Source organism: Tenrec ecaudatus, chromosome 3 (genome assembly GCF_050624435.1).
Source record: "Tenrec ecaudatus isolate mTenEca1 chromosome 3, mTenEca1.hap1, whole genome shotgun sequence".
In the NCBI taxonomy this organism is placed as follows: Eukaryota; Metazoa; Chordata; class Mammalia; order Afrosoricida; family Tenrecidae; genus Tenrec; species Tenrec ecaudatus.
The window spans coordinates 33034034-33046722 of NC_134532.1; the positions used below are offsets into that span (position 1 = coordinate 33034034).

The following is a 12689-nucleotide window of genomic DNA, read 5'->3' on the forward strand; positions in this document are numbered from 1 at the left end:
ATCATGCTGATAATACAAGAATCGGGTTTCCTGGGGGAATTCAAGGATTTTGTGCTAGGATGGCATGAATATTTGAGAGCTGAATCTTTGAAAGACTGTGTATGTTGCATTTAAATCTTATTTCTCTTTCTGACCCAGGAAGACACACAGGGGCCACTGCCTTAAATTGATGGATGTCAAAAAAGGATCTATTCGGTCGCACACTGATGACTTGGTGCTCAAGACTGGTATTGGGTTCTGATGAATTGGAAGTGAGGCATGGTAATGTGATAAATGGTCACCTAGATCTTGTCATGATGGACAGTATGATCTTCGGGTTAATTCCAAGGAGATGGCAACCAGGCTTGCAGTTTTAAGTAGGAAAGGGTGAATGTATCTCTAGATCTCCTTAAAAATTCTTAAAATGATACTTAAATATGTGCATGTGAATTTTAAGTATTTCCTTTCCCTCCACAGATATTCTATCTGAGTATGTTGTTTTTCTTTTTCTTGATGCTGTTGTTGGAATTTTGTTTATTCTGAATTTGATCACTGTATTTTGTTTTGCATATGTACTTCAAATATTTGCAACATAAGTGGTATATTAATGTAATGAGTTTGAAAAATAAACTAGAAAAATGTTGACATTTCAAAGGTTTCCTAACTTGTTGAAATACCTGAAATAAAGGTTTCATTTATTATTGAGGAACTTTCTTGTTTACAATTTTATGATGTTGTGTCAAAAATACCACTACTATAATTATAGTTTGGACATATATAAGTTCATGCTAAAAGAAGAAAAAGAAAAACAAGTTTTAAGCATGCTATCAGAACCAGCGGATGGCTATAGTAATAAAGTCTTAAAAATGCATATATATATATATATATATATATATATATATATATATATATATATATATATATCACTGCCATTGAGTAAATGGTGATTCACAGTACCCTCTGTGGGTTTCTGTGACTGTGAGTGTTTACGGGAGCAGAAAACCCAATCCTTCTCCCACGGAGCTGCTGGAGGTTACCAATTGCTGTCCATATGGATAAAACTAAATACAAAACCACTACCTAACCATTGCTTCTCGGCCTTTTGTCTGAGATCAAGTGTAGTATCAGTTCAACTGTATATGAACTGCATATTAGAAACCTCAATTAATCCTGTGAATGGGTCTGACTTAGCAAAACTGAATGCAAACCACAAATATGTTAAATTAAAACCATACCTTTGTACTTCAAAATCATCCTGTGCAACGGGGCACATTCCCGCAGGAAGGGAGTTTCCCACAGAGAATCAGCTTAAGGCATACCAGTTGCTAAACCATAATATTACAACAAAAGAGTTAGGACTCTCTACTTTGTCAGTGGGTTTAGATCTGACACATTCTATACACAAGTAATTCAATGGTCTAATAAATATCGAAGAATTGGGGGATTGAAAAGTTAAAAATGCATGTATTGAAGGTTTATTTTTAAAATAAGCATTACTTTTTGTTTCATAAGGAACATTGATGGTACAATATATGCAGCTTAAATTTTGAAGCATTCATTGTCCAAAATATGTACTACACCTTCTATATGCACTACCATATTTATACACAAAAACACTATGAGGGAAGTTGACACTCATCTGAGGACTGTGACTATTACTGAGGCCAAGCTCACTTAGCAATAACCAGTCATTTTCCTTAGAGTAGAGAGAGGGGATGCTACCAGCCCACGCTATTTGAAGGTAGCATGTTGTCCATAAAACAGACATCCGTGTGGATCCGACTACGCTCATTGCTGTGATGAGCAAGGGTCCCCTTTGCTCCAACAATGCCTTTATATTCTCTATCTACCCTGGCCATTCACAAGTTAGGCACAGTTATTCCCATTTAAAGGCGAAATCTCATATATGAAAGCTTAATTTTATACAAGAAAATTTAGATTTACTATAAAATATAAAAGCATAAACTCTCAGTTCCAAAAAGTAATTGTGATGGTTTTCTTTACTAATGTGTCCTGACATTTGTCAAGTTCAGAAAGTGTGTATTTATTTGTTCGTTGGGCTTAAGGGTCTGAGGGTATTGGAGTTGTTTACATCTGCACCCCTTTTCCATGAAACTCCCCAAGGCATTAGTATGTGGACTTTATTATTTGTCCCTTCATGAAGAGGAAACAAGGAATTCTCAGAGGTTTGAGGAGAGTCCTTGCCACTATAAAGCTTCAAAGTCAGACAAGTCTTCCTTGTGTTCTATAAAAGGTGAGACCCAGGTAAAAAGACAGAACCTTTTTCTTAAGGAAGAAAAATAGAGACAGCGATAAGTGGGACTCAACATTGAAAACTTCCTGTTGGCACCACCAGGTGCCACAGGTGCTTAATGGCCCCACAGTTCCCCTCTTGACTCCCTGAGCAAGTCATTGTTTCTTGGACCACACTGCTGTGTCATCATGGTATCCCTTAAACAGTAATCCTTGACCATGTCCTGGTTGAGCACAGAGGTCGGTCGGCTGCAGAGAGAACAGGTCCATGGTCATGCCAATAGTGTTGGAGATGTCAAACTGAGAAGCTGAATTCTCCCTTATTTGCCCAGCCCATCACCCCATCTGTCCAGCCTTTCCCTTGATCTAGTTCTCATCGTATCTACTGGTAACAGAGACACTGAAGAGAAGGAGCAGGTGAGGGACAGGATTTGTGAGGGTTTCATAATTCCAGCAATCAAGTCCTGCACTACCAGCTCAGTCAGAGCACCTGAGGACAAGGAGGGGCAAAATGAGTGTCTCATCCCACTGCAATCCCTTCTATGACCAGGATCCATGATAGGCACACACGGGGGACTGTAAGTAGATAGATTAAATCCTGAGTCTGCATTGCCATCTATAGACAGAAGGCCATTACATGGCTCAGCCAGGTACCATGTTTTCTCTGAGGCCATGGGGAGATATGCATTTGGGCCCAGATGACTTTTCTTTCATTCATTTGGGCTCCTTTTTCTCTTTGCTTGGGTGGAAAACTGTCAAATCTCGTCTGAACTACTCTGTTTGTATGTGTGGCTACCTGTTGTCTCACCTCTGGCGATGTTGGATCCTCCTGTCTTCTGTGCTGACTTCCCTCATAGCATCCTCCTGGGACCCACATGGTTGGCCTTAGGTGCCACGGAGTCCATTCTGACTCATAGTGACCCTGTGTACATCAGAGGGAAACCCTGCCTGGAATTGTGCCGTCTTCACAATTGTTCTTATGTTTGAGCCCATTGTTGCAGCCGCTGTGTCAGTACAGCCCATGGTACTTTAAATATTTAAATATTCTTCAGCAGCACTATAATTCAAATGTGATTCTTCTTAATTTTTCTGATTCAGTGTCCAATTTTCATATGAGTATGCGGTAATTGAAAATACCAATGCTTGGGTCAGACATATTTCACACCACAGAGCATAATATATATAGTGTGGCACCCTGGACCATTTCAGCAGTTTTCTCAATGGGAATGACCAGGCGGCACGCTGGAGAGATGGAAAGAGGATGTATTTAGCCAGCGACCGAGATGAACTCACGTTCTTAAGATGTGGGCTCTGAGCAAGGCGTGAGCACAGCTGATAAGGGTCAGGACCCGGGAGCAAGCGAGGTTACAGAAATAGAAAGCGAGACATACAAACATGGCAATTCATTAGGCGCTGGAGTGAACTTTGGTGTTCGTGGTAATTTTGATTAGAAGGACATCCAGTATAGGGGGAGCCCTAGGCAGAGGAGAGGTTTGCTTCCGGGGGGAACTCTAAGCAAGAGCGACTAAAACGGGAATTTCTAGTTTTCCTCTTCAGTAAACTTAATTGGCATAAGCGCACCCCTCAGTAGTACAGCATAGTAGGAATCAGAGGGGGTGTGGGCCTGCCTGGGTTCTCTTGGAGACACAGAGAGAAGGCAGGTAAGGAGTGACGTAGCTGTGGAGAATGCTGATGCCCAGAATCCTTAGTGACCTCCTTTGTAAGTCTCTCTCCCTGGAATGAAATACCTGACAAAGAGATAGTTTGCTTTGCTGCCATGAATCTCCTGTCCTTGCAATGATGAAATGCCAAAGATCTAAAGTTGTACACCTCTTTACAGGATTTGGGTTTATATTTTGTATTCAAATACTCACATTATTAGAAACCTGCAGGAGATATTTTATGGTAAAGCATTATTGGTGATAACATTTATGTTTTTTCCAGTTTATCAATTCAATTTTATGACTTATAGCTTTTGTCCTTTTTATATTTTTTAAAATTTATTCAGCTTCATTTTACATTTGCCGTTTATTTTGAATGTCATACTGTATTTAGAAACCTTGTTTATATATAAATATTATAGAAATGCATTCTTCTTTTATCCTAGGTTTAAATATTCTATCACAATGTCATTTTCTCATGTGGGCCCCACTGCAGGTCTCATTTCAGATTTTTGTTGTATTTATTCAAGTGACCAAAACAAAACTATGTAGAGCTTAACTTAGTTTTCTTTTTTAGATACCATAGATCTGACTCATAGTGAACTTATGCAAAACAGAAGGAAACACTGCCCAGTCCTGTGTCATCCTTACAATTGTCTCTATGGTTGATTCTCAGAGCCAGCCGATGAGTCGAACAGTCCTGAGAGGGGGAGGGAGGATTAAGGAAAAAAAGAGAGACAGAAAGTATCGGGAGGGCAGCAGTATGATGGACTAAAGCACCGGAGTTTGTTCTACACACTCCTTATATCCATGCAGAAACAACCTGGGGTTTATTATCTCAATGTTAAGCAAGCACATTTGATATACATAGCAACTCTATCTTCTGCCAAGTCAGACATCCTTGAGAAAATCAAACAACCTGTTTTTCCTAGATCTTGCTTGCTTTCTTGTCCTTGACAGTCTGTGCAAAGCGTAAAGTCACAGAAGAAATCAGCAAACACCTAGGTCATGAGACTTCTCAAACATTTCAAGGCTGAGTCTTAATGGGCTTCAACAGTTGATCCCATTGATTTAGCCACTGATCACTCCATCTCATTGAGGGATTTCATCTTTTTTGCTGCCCCTCCAGTTTACCACCATGATGTCTTTTTCCAGGGACTGGTCTCTCCTGACAACATGTCAAAAGTATGTAAGACAAAATCTTGCCATACTTGCCTCTAAGGAGCACTCTGGCTGTACTTCTCCCAAGACAGATAGGTTTGTCCTTTTAGCAGTCCATGGTACTTTCAATATTCTTCTCAAGTGCCATAATTCAAATGCTTTGATTCCTCTTCAGTTTCCTTATCCAAGGTCCAACTTTCACATGCATATGAGGCACATGAAATTATCGTTGCTTGGTCAGGCTCACCTTAGTCCTCAGAATACCATCCTTGTTTCCAGGATGTTAGCTATCTTGTGCAACATATTTACCTAATGCAACTCATCTTTTGATCTCTCGACTGCTACTTCCATGAGCATTGAAAATAGATCCTCACAAAACAAAAATCTTTGGTGACTTCAACTCTTTCTCCATTTGCCATCATGTTAACTATTGGTCCAGTTGTGAGGATTTTCATCTTCTTGACATCGAATCATACTCCATACTGAGCTCTGCAATCCTTGATCATCCTCAGCAAGTGCTTCAATTCCTCCCATTTTGAGCAAGCAAGGTTGTGTTATCTTCATATCACAGGTTGTTAATAAAACTTCCTCCATTCCTGATGCCACATTCTTCTTCATATAATCCAAATTCTCTGATAATTTGCTCAGCATACAGACTGGACAAATAAAATGAGAGGATTCCATCCTGACACACACCTTTCTGTGTTTTAAACCATGGGGCATGCCCTTGTTCTGTTATCACCAGTACTTCTTGATCCAAGCACAAGTCCCTCATGAGCACAATGGAGTGTTAGGGAATTCTCATTCCTTCCAAGGTTAAACATAGTTACATAAGAATATCTAGCTTTTCATAAAATTTAACTCTAGTTTCCTTTCTGTGAATCATGCTTTCTCAGTTGTATCTGGAATCTCACATTCATATATAAATACAAACACTTAAACAATATATATGATTTTATTCTAAGGTATTTATGACTTTGCATTTTGTTTTAACATGTAAGCACTTTTACATAATTTTCCCAACAAGAACCAAGTCTATATGATATTTTTTTCTTTTCACTATTTTAGTACTATTTTTTGAAATGATTGTCATTCATCAAATGATTTTTCATCAGAGAAAAAGACTTCCTTCAGAGTTGGGCTTGAATTTGAACTTTAGTCTCCAGATATTGAACAAAATATATTTGTATCCTTAAATAATCTCTACTTGTGACATCAAGTTGCAGTGCCTTTCAGAATTGTAGATAGCAGTTATGCAAAAGTTCACTTTATGAAAGAGTTACAGTTCTCTAATTAAATATTAATATAAAAGCAAAATAAATTTGCTTTACCTTCATCATACTATCAATTTATAAAATCATTCATTTTCAGAATACAAAAGATGAAATTGTTCATATACATCACCCTGTGCAGTGAATAAACACACAATGAATTTGGTGAGAGCAGTAACCCAGTGGGACTGCCTGACACCACCCTACACCTTCAGCCCCCTGGACTCAAATTTTCCACTAATGATAGGGTATAAGATTAGAGCTTTTCTATCCCTTGTTTTGTGTAATACACTTGTATTTTATTTTTGTGGCAGGTTTTCGCCTTCCATGGGCGCCAACTTTTAGGTTTTTTTTTTTTTTACTGTCTTCTTTTCCTTTGTTCGAATTTAAGAGACAATTGTAAAGTCCCTGAGGAGAGGATGTGGGGTTTGAACCACTGACCTTGACATTAAAAGCCCAATGCTTAGCTTTCAACATCACCATGCCTTTTTATATCTCATTCCATGGGGCCTATTTTACATGTTATTGTGATATTACTTTCATGCGAATCCAGGTTTGCATGTATAGTAAACGCCATATTTCCTATATTTTCAACTAATTAAATTTAAACTAATTAAGTTAAAAAAAACCTGCAGATCACATGACAGAATCTTGAAAGAACAACCTCTTCTATGCAAATACCTTTTATAGAGGTAGTTCAGACCTGCCCCACAGGATCACTCTGGGTGGCAATCAGCTTGATGGCAGTGAATTTCTTGTTACAATGGAGGAGACAATGTATTGTAAATAGAGTTTCCCCTGAATCTCTGAGAGCTGGGGAAACAAAACCAACTTAAGACACAGAAGAACGCCCCACCTGTGCTCAGCTCTGCATCTGCTCCTGGATCCTGGGCCTGTGCTTTTTTTTCCTGAGTCCCCATTCTGGTCTGAGCACCCCATACAGTAGTTTATGTGAATGCCCACACTGCCTTCCATCTCTGTGACCACCTGCACTGATGTGTCTTCAGTGTTCACAGAGATCAAGGGTAGGGAGAACTGTTTCTTGGAAAGGTCAGGTGACTACTACAGTGACCAATAGTAGGAGATCACAATAGACTGGTATAAGAGCTGTATGAGGGCCTGATAAAATTATTTTTTAAAAAAAGGTGGTCATAATCGATCAATGTAGAATGAAAATTAATTTAATGATGGACAAACTAGTATGATAATTGAGATTAACAGAAAAGGTGTTATTGAGTATTATATTTTCTAATGGAGTAAATATTCAGACCATCTGTTAAGGTCTGGGTTGTAGGTGGGTCTTATTTGATGTTATTATTCGTGGTCTCTTACTTTCACTCAGTTTTTCAATGATCTCTGCTTACTTTTCAAGTTCTTGTTTGCTACCAATTTAAAGTGTGCATGTGCATTTGTTTGAGCAAAGGTATTCTTAGGACTGCCAAGTGTTCCTTAAGAACTGCCCCCCTACAGCAACTTAACCAGATTCACCTGAGGTTTACTCTACCTTCATCTGACATCTGGAGGATAACTTATGCTGATTTATGAATCAGGCTGAAGTAATTATAATTGATTATCATTTAATCAATCTCTAGCCTTTGCCCCTTTATTTCCCAGCTCACTCTCAGGACCCACGTGAGGCTAGAGAGAGATCATCTAAGTGCTGGAACTGGGGCAGATCTGGATTTCCAGATCAGTCTCTGCAACATGGAAAGAGAGTGAATCATCCTTACTTAGATGTTTTGTGCTTCCTGGAAGGTAAGAGAGATCAGAACCTTGGAAATGGAGGCTATCACAGGCAAGGTTCCCTCAGCCAGTATATAAGACTGGCTCAGGGAAGACTACTTCCTTTTGCCTCTGAAAGTCCCAGAGATGGGCTCAAATATAGACAGTCCTGCGCTAACATCCTGTAATGAAAGCTCCACCAATGACTTCTTAGCTACTGATTTTTCCGCACCAGTACCCCGCTTTCATTCCAGGGTTTACTGAGATGTCAATGGGAACAGGGTGTGAAGTCAGCAGTTTGTAGTGGGGCTGACCTACCATTGTTATCATCCGTGACTCTTTTAGGATTGACTTCTCCATGAGTGGTGTGCCCCAGTGGGCTGTGAGAGGGAGTTCCTGGCCCTGGACACACAGGAAGTCCCTGGGATTGACACCTGTTCAGTTCTGGGGTGAAGATATAGCTTTCACTTCAAGTATGTCTTGTGAGGTTACGTTTTGGGCTTACTGGAAACTCAAGTAGTCATGGTCACAGATATTTTAGGGTTACCAGTTCACACTGGTTGAAAGGGTGGACAAAATCTTCATCTGAGCGCTTAACCTTGGTCTGAGAAAAAAGCCAATGTTTTGAAAAATGGAGCCAATGGTTCCAATGTAAGCACCTTTTATTTGCTACCTCCTCCATCTCTGGTGACATGAGGATCCCCTGGAAATGAGGCAATGGAAGGTGTCGATGATAGAATAACCAATAATTAATTTGCTTTATTTAACATAGTTCCACTACATCTTTGAGGAAGAAATGAGTTAAAATTGTGATCTACAAATTACTGAATAAGTACAATTGAGCCCTCAGGCACCTTGCTCATTGGGTAACACATCCCTGCATATGTCTAATAGCAGACAGGTCTTTCTGAGATCAGGACGCAGTAGAGTGGAGGTCCACAGAGACCTGTGATAGCCCTCAGTCACGAGGTTGCTTTTTATTTAAAAGTTCCTATACCACTTTATTTTGCCAAATGTCATGAAACATTTTAAAAAGTTAACTGAAAACACACCATGTGTTTGAGATTCCTAATTCTGCATGTCTACCTATCACAATCCCCTAAGTTTAGATAAAATCTAAGAGCAGAAACAGATCAACAACATGAGTTTCTTGGTGTGGTAGGTTTGGGGTTCCGCTTAGGGTTTTAGTGTGCTAGAGTCAAAGTCTGTGCTTAAGATCCCATTCTAGGTTCTGGGATTAATCAATGTAGCCTGTTCAAGAACAAGAGTCAAGGAATTAAGTGTCATGACTTACATATCAGATGTTATTCGCCAGATGAAAGGGCTTGATGCTTAACATTTAATGCTTAACAGATTACGTTTGGGGTTGATTCGGGGCTTATGTGTTCTTCTAATGCTGTACAGTTTTGGCTTAAGGAGTTTTGGGCATTTGGCTTTTGAATTTGTGAATCTTCGCGTCATAGAGTTAGCCTTATGGTTATAGAATATATTTAAGGTTGTCACTCTGTTTGAAGAATTGGAATAAAGCATAAGGTTAGACTCAGAGTGTTTAGTGCGCATCTTGGGTTGCCTAGGTTGTTAGTAGAAGTTCCGGATGGTAAGGGACTTTCCAGATAGTTCCTTTAGGAGATTATCAGTGTGTTGTAAGGATGCCGTGCCTGTTAAGGTGGAATGGTTATTAGTTTAGCAGATGGTGATTAGCAGTTAGTTGTTACAGAGTTAAGTACCAAAGTTATTTTTGGGTGTTAGGTTTGTAGAATTTTTTTTTAGCATGGAAAGCCTTTGACTTTGGTAAAATTTCTGTGTCTACTTAGAAAATTTATTCTTTTTTTCCCCACAATTGGTGTATTACAGTGTTTATTTTCTTATGTTAAATCCACCCTGGGACAAATTTCAATTAATCATGGTATATAATTATTTTAAAATGTTGTCTGACTCAGTTCCAAATATTTTAAAGATTTTTTTTCATGTAGATCCATTACCAATATTGGTCTACATTTTTCTTGAAGTATCATTATCTGACACTGATATCAGAGTATTACTAGTCTCATGGAAAGTGTTAGTACGTGTTCTTTCATAACCAATGTTATGTTTGAACCCAATAACTTGAGCATAAAAAAACCAAATAATAAAATTGTGTTTATTCATACTGTCTGAATACTCTGGTCTGTAGCTGCCAGAATCTTCACCTTTTATCTCTCTTACAGTTAAGGTGGAAGTGTCTCATAAAATTTTCTTTTGATTCTTTGATTATAGACATTCTGATCACATGGAAACCCAGTGAACAACTACAGATGTTCCAGCTGACCCCTAAGTTTAGAGGACTAACTGATCTACAATCACCTTGGCAGAAAAATAGGCATCCATACAAGAGTATCTGTGCGCTGCCCTCACACTAGAGCCCAAGTCTGGGGAAATAGTCTGCCATATAAAATGTTGTGTGCACCCTAGAGAATTTCCTTTAGCTCATTTCCAGGAGAATGGTCTAAATCAGGAGTGTCAAACAGGGAGCCCATGGGTCATGAGGTAATTTGTTGTGACCAACAATGCCCTGAAATCAAAATAGAAAAGACTGTTATGAAGACAATAGCACTTAAAGGAGATTGAGGCAATACCATACACACAATTTTCTCGTTAACCCTTTAACTACTGAAGATGAGTAAAATCACAAAATCAAAGCTGCTCATTTTAATTGAGTTTGACACCCCTGGTCTAAATCAATGAGGGGCAGGGATTCCTCAGTGATTTTGTCATCACCTATTTTATTCAAAAATTTTAAATAAAAGAAAGTCATTCTCTCCCTACCCCCCTCAAGAGAGCTTAAGTGCCAGCAAATGTTAAGACATAAAAGGGCTTGGCTTCTGATACAATGGAATTAACTTTTGTGAATATAACTAACACACTAGCATTTTATGCATGTCTTGGGTGTTGGTTACTGAGTTCTGAGACTGTAGTAGTTAGCTGTCTTTGAGTGTATTCTATCTCGCAGGGACCCAGTGCACAATAGAAGGAAGCACTGACTACTCCTATGCCATCGTCACATTTTAGGATGAATCCATTGTTGCAGGCACTGTGTCCACCTCCATTTAGTTGTAGGATTCCTATTCCTCACTGCCCCTCTACCAGACATACCATCCTTCTCCAGGGAGTGGTCTCTATGAACAACATGCCCACAGCATGTAGTATGAACTCTCACCATCCTTATCTCTATGCAGCACTCAGACCTTAATTCTTCCAAGACAGATTTGTTCTCCTTTCAGATGCCCATGGTACTGTTAAAGCAACTCAAGCTCATGGATTCTTCTTCAGTCTTCCTTGTTCAATGTCCTACTTTCACATACACATAAGCCAATTGACAGTACCATGTTTGGGTCAATTGAACCTAGTCCTCAAAATTACATCACTGCTTTGCAACCCTCTAAGGAGGCCTTGTTCAGCAGATTTACCCAAATGTCATGTAGCTATTGATTTCTTGGCTGTTACTAAAACTTCTGGGTTGGTTTTTAATTTTCCATAAGCTAACAGTTCTGGAACGTGTTAAACTTTAGTCAAGCTTATACTAAGAATATTGATCAAGGAGGGGTCTGAAAACCAAACTTGCTCTGCAATCATCCTGACTAAGAGCCCTGAGATTGAAACCTGTTCTTAATACCTTAGTGGAATGGAGAGTCTTATAGTCTAGACATGCATGATGCTTGGCCATGAGAGCATCTAAAGCAAATTGTTTATTTTTCTAGTATCCTGACTTCCATATTTAGAGGGGCCCTAACATACACCCCTATCCTATAACTGCCACCTCTCAGCTCCCTGCCTTCAGAAACTCCCTGAGGATTGCCAAAGAGAAGTGTCAATGATATCCATGTAGCTATTCGGGCTAGTGCCTGTCTAACTTACCACAGCATAGCCTCTCCCCACCACACTCATTTTGACTTCCTACCCCTACAGGTTCCTGGTGGAGCAGGTTTCACAAACTTTAGCCTATACACAGCTTTCCCCTTCTCCTTTGAAGACCCAAACTATGGATGGGACAACCTACAACCCAAGCCAATATGCCCTCTCCCACAGTTTGTGTTGTTTGCGATCTGTCAGCATTAATTTGAATGATTGGAACCCAGGCTCTAGGGAAAATTGACAGATGGTTGATAAGCCATCTCTTTCTTTGATCCATCTAATGTATTTTTAAGCTTCATCCTTCACCTTGGCTTTTGGCATCACCCATTTACCTACCCCTTGCCACTCCTTTTCTGTAGGGTGCAGTCTTTCCCAACAGCTTTAATATTGGACACCCTTGAACACAAGAGCTGAGGAGAGTAGAAATTAACATCCCTCTGGGCTTGTTTTTTGTTAAGGATGTCTCTGCCTTGGCCAAGTCACCTCTAGGATTTTCTGCTTGTGTCCTTCTGTCTCTTATTGTCCACCTCTAAAACAAGTTCTAGTACTTACCACATCCTATTGTGCATATTTATGGGCTTATAAATGGGCTCTCCCAACATACACACTTCACACACAATAGATATTGTACAGTATCCATGGTATGCAAGGGGCTTGGAGCAGGATAAACTTTAATGAAATACCCAGAATGCGTTGGAATGGCATAAATGAGATGATTCAGCTTGATCCCTTTCACCAAGCATGTCAAGGC

The 12689-nt window shown here is 39.5% G+C and overlaps 1 pseudogene; it reads left to right on the forward strand.

Annotated features, from left to right (window-relative positions):
- Nucleotides 1-1065: 1065 nt before the first annotated feature.
- LOC142443937 (U2 spliceosomal RNA) lies at nucleotides 1066-1208 on the forward strand (annotated as a pseudogene).
- The last annotated feature ends 11481 nt before the right edge of the window (nucleotides 1209-12689 follow it).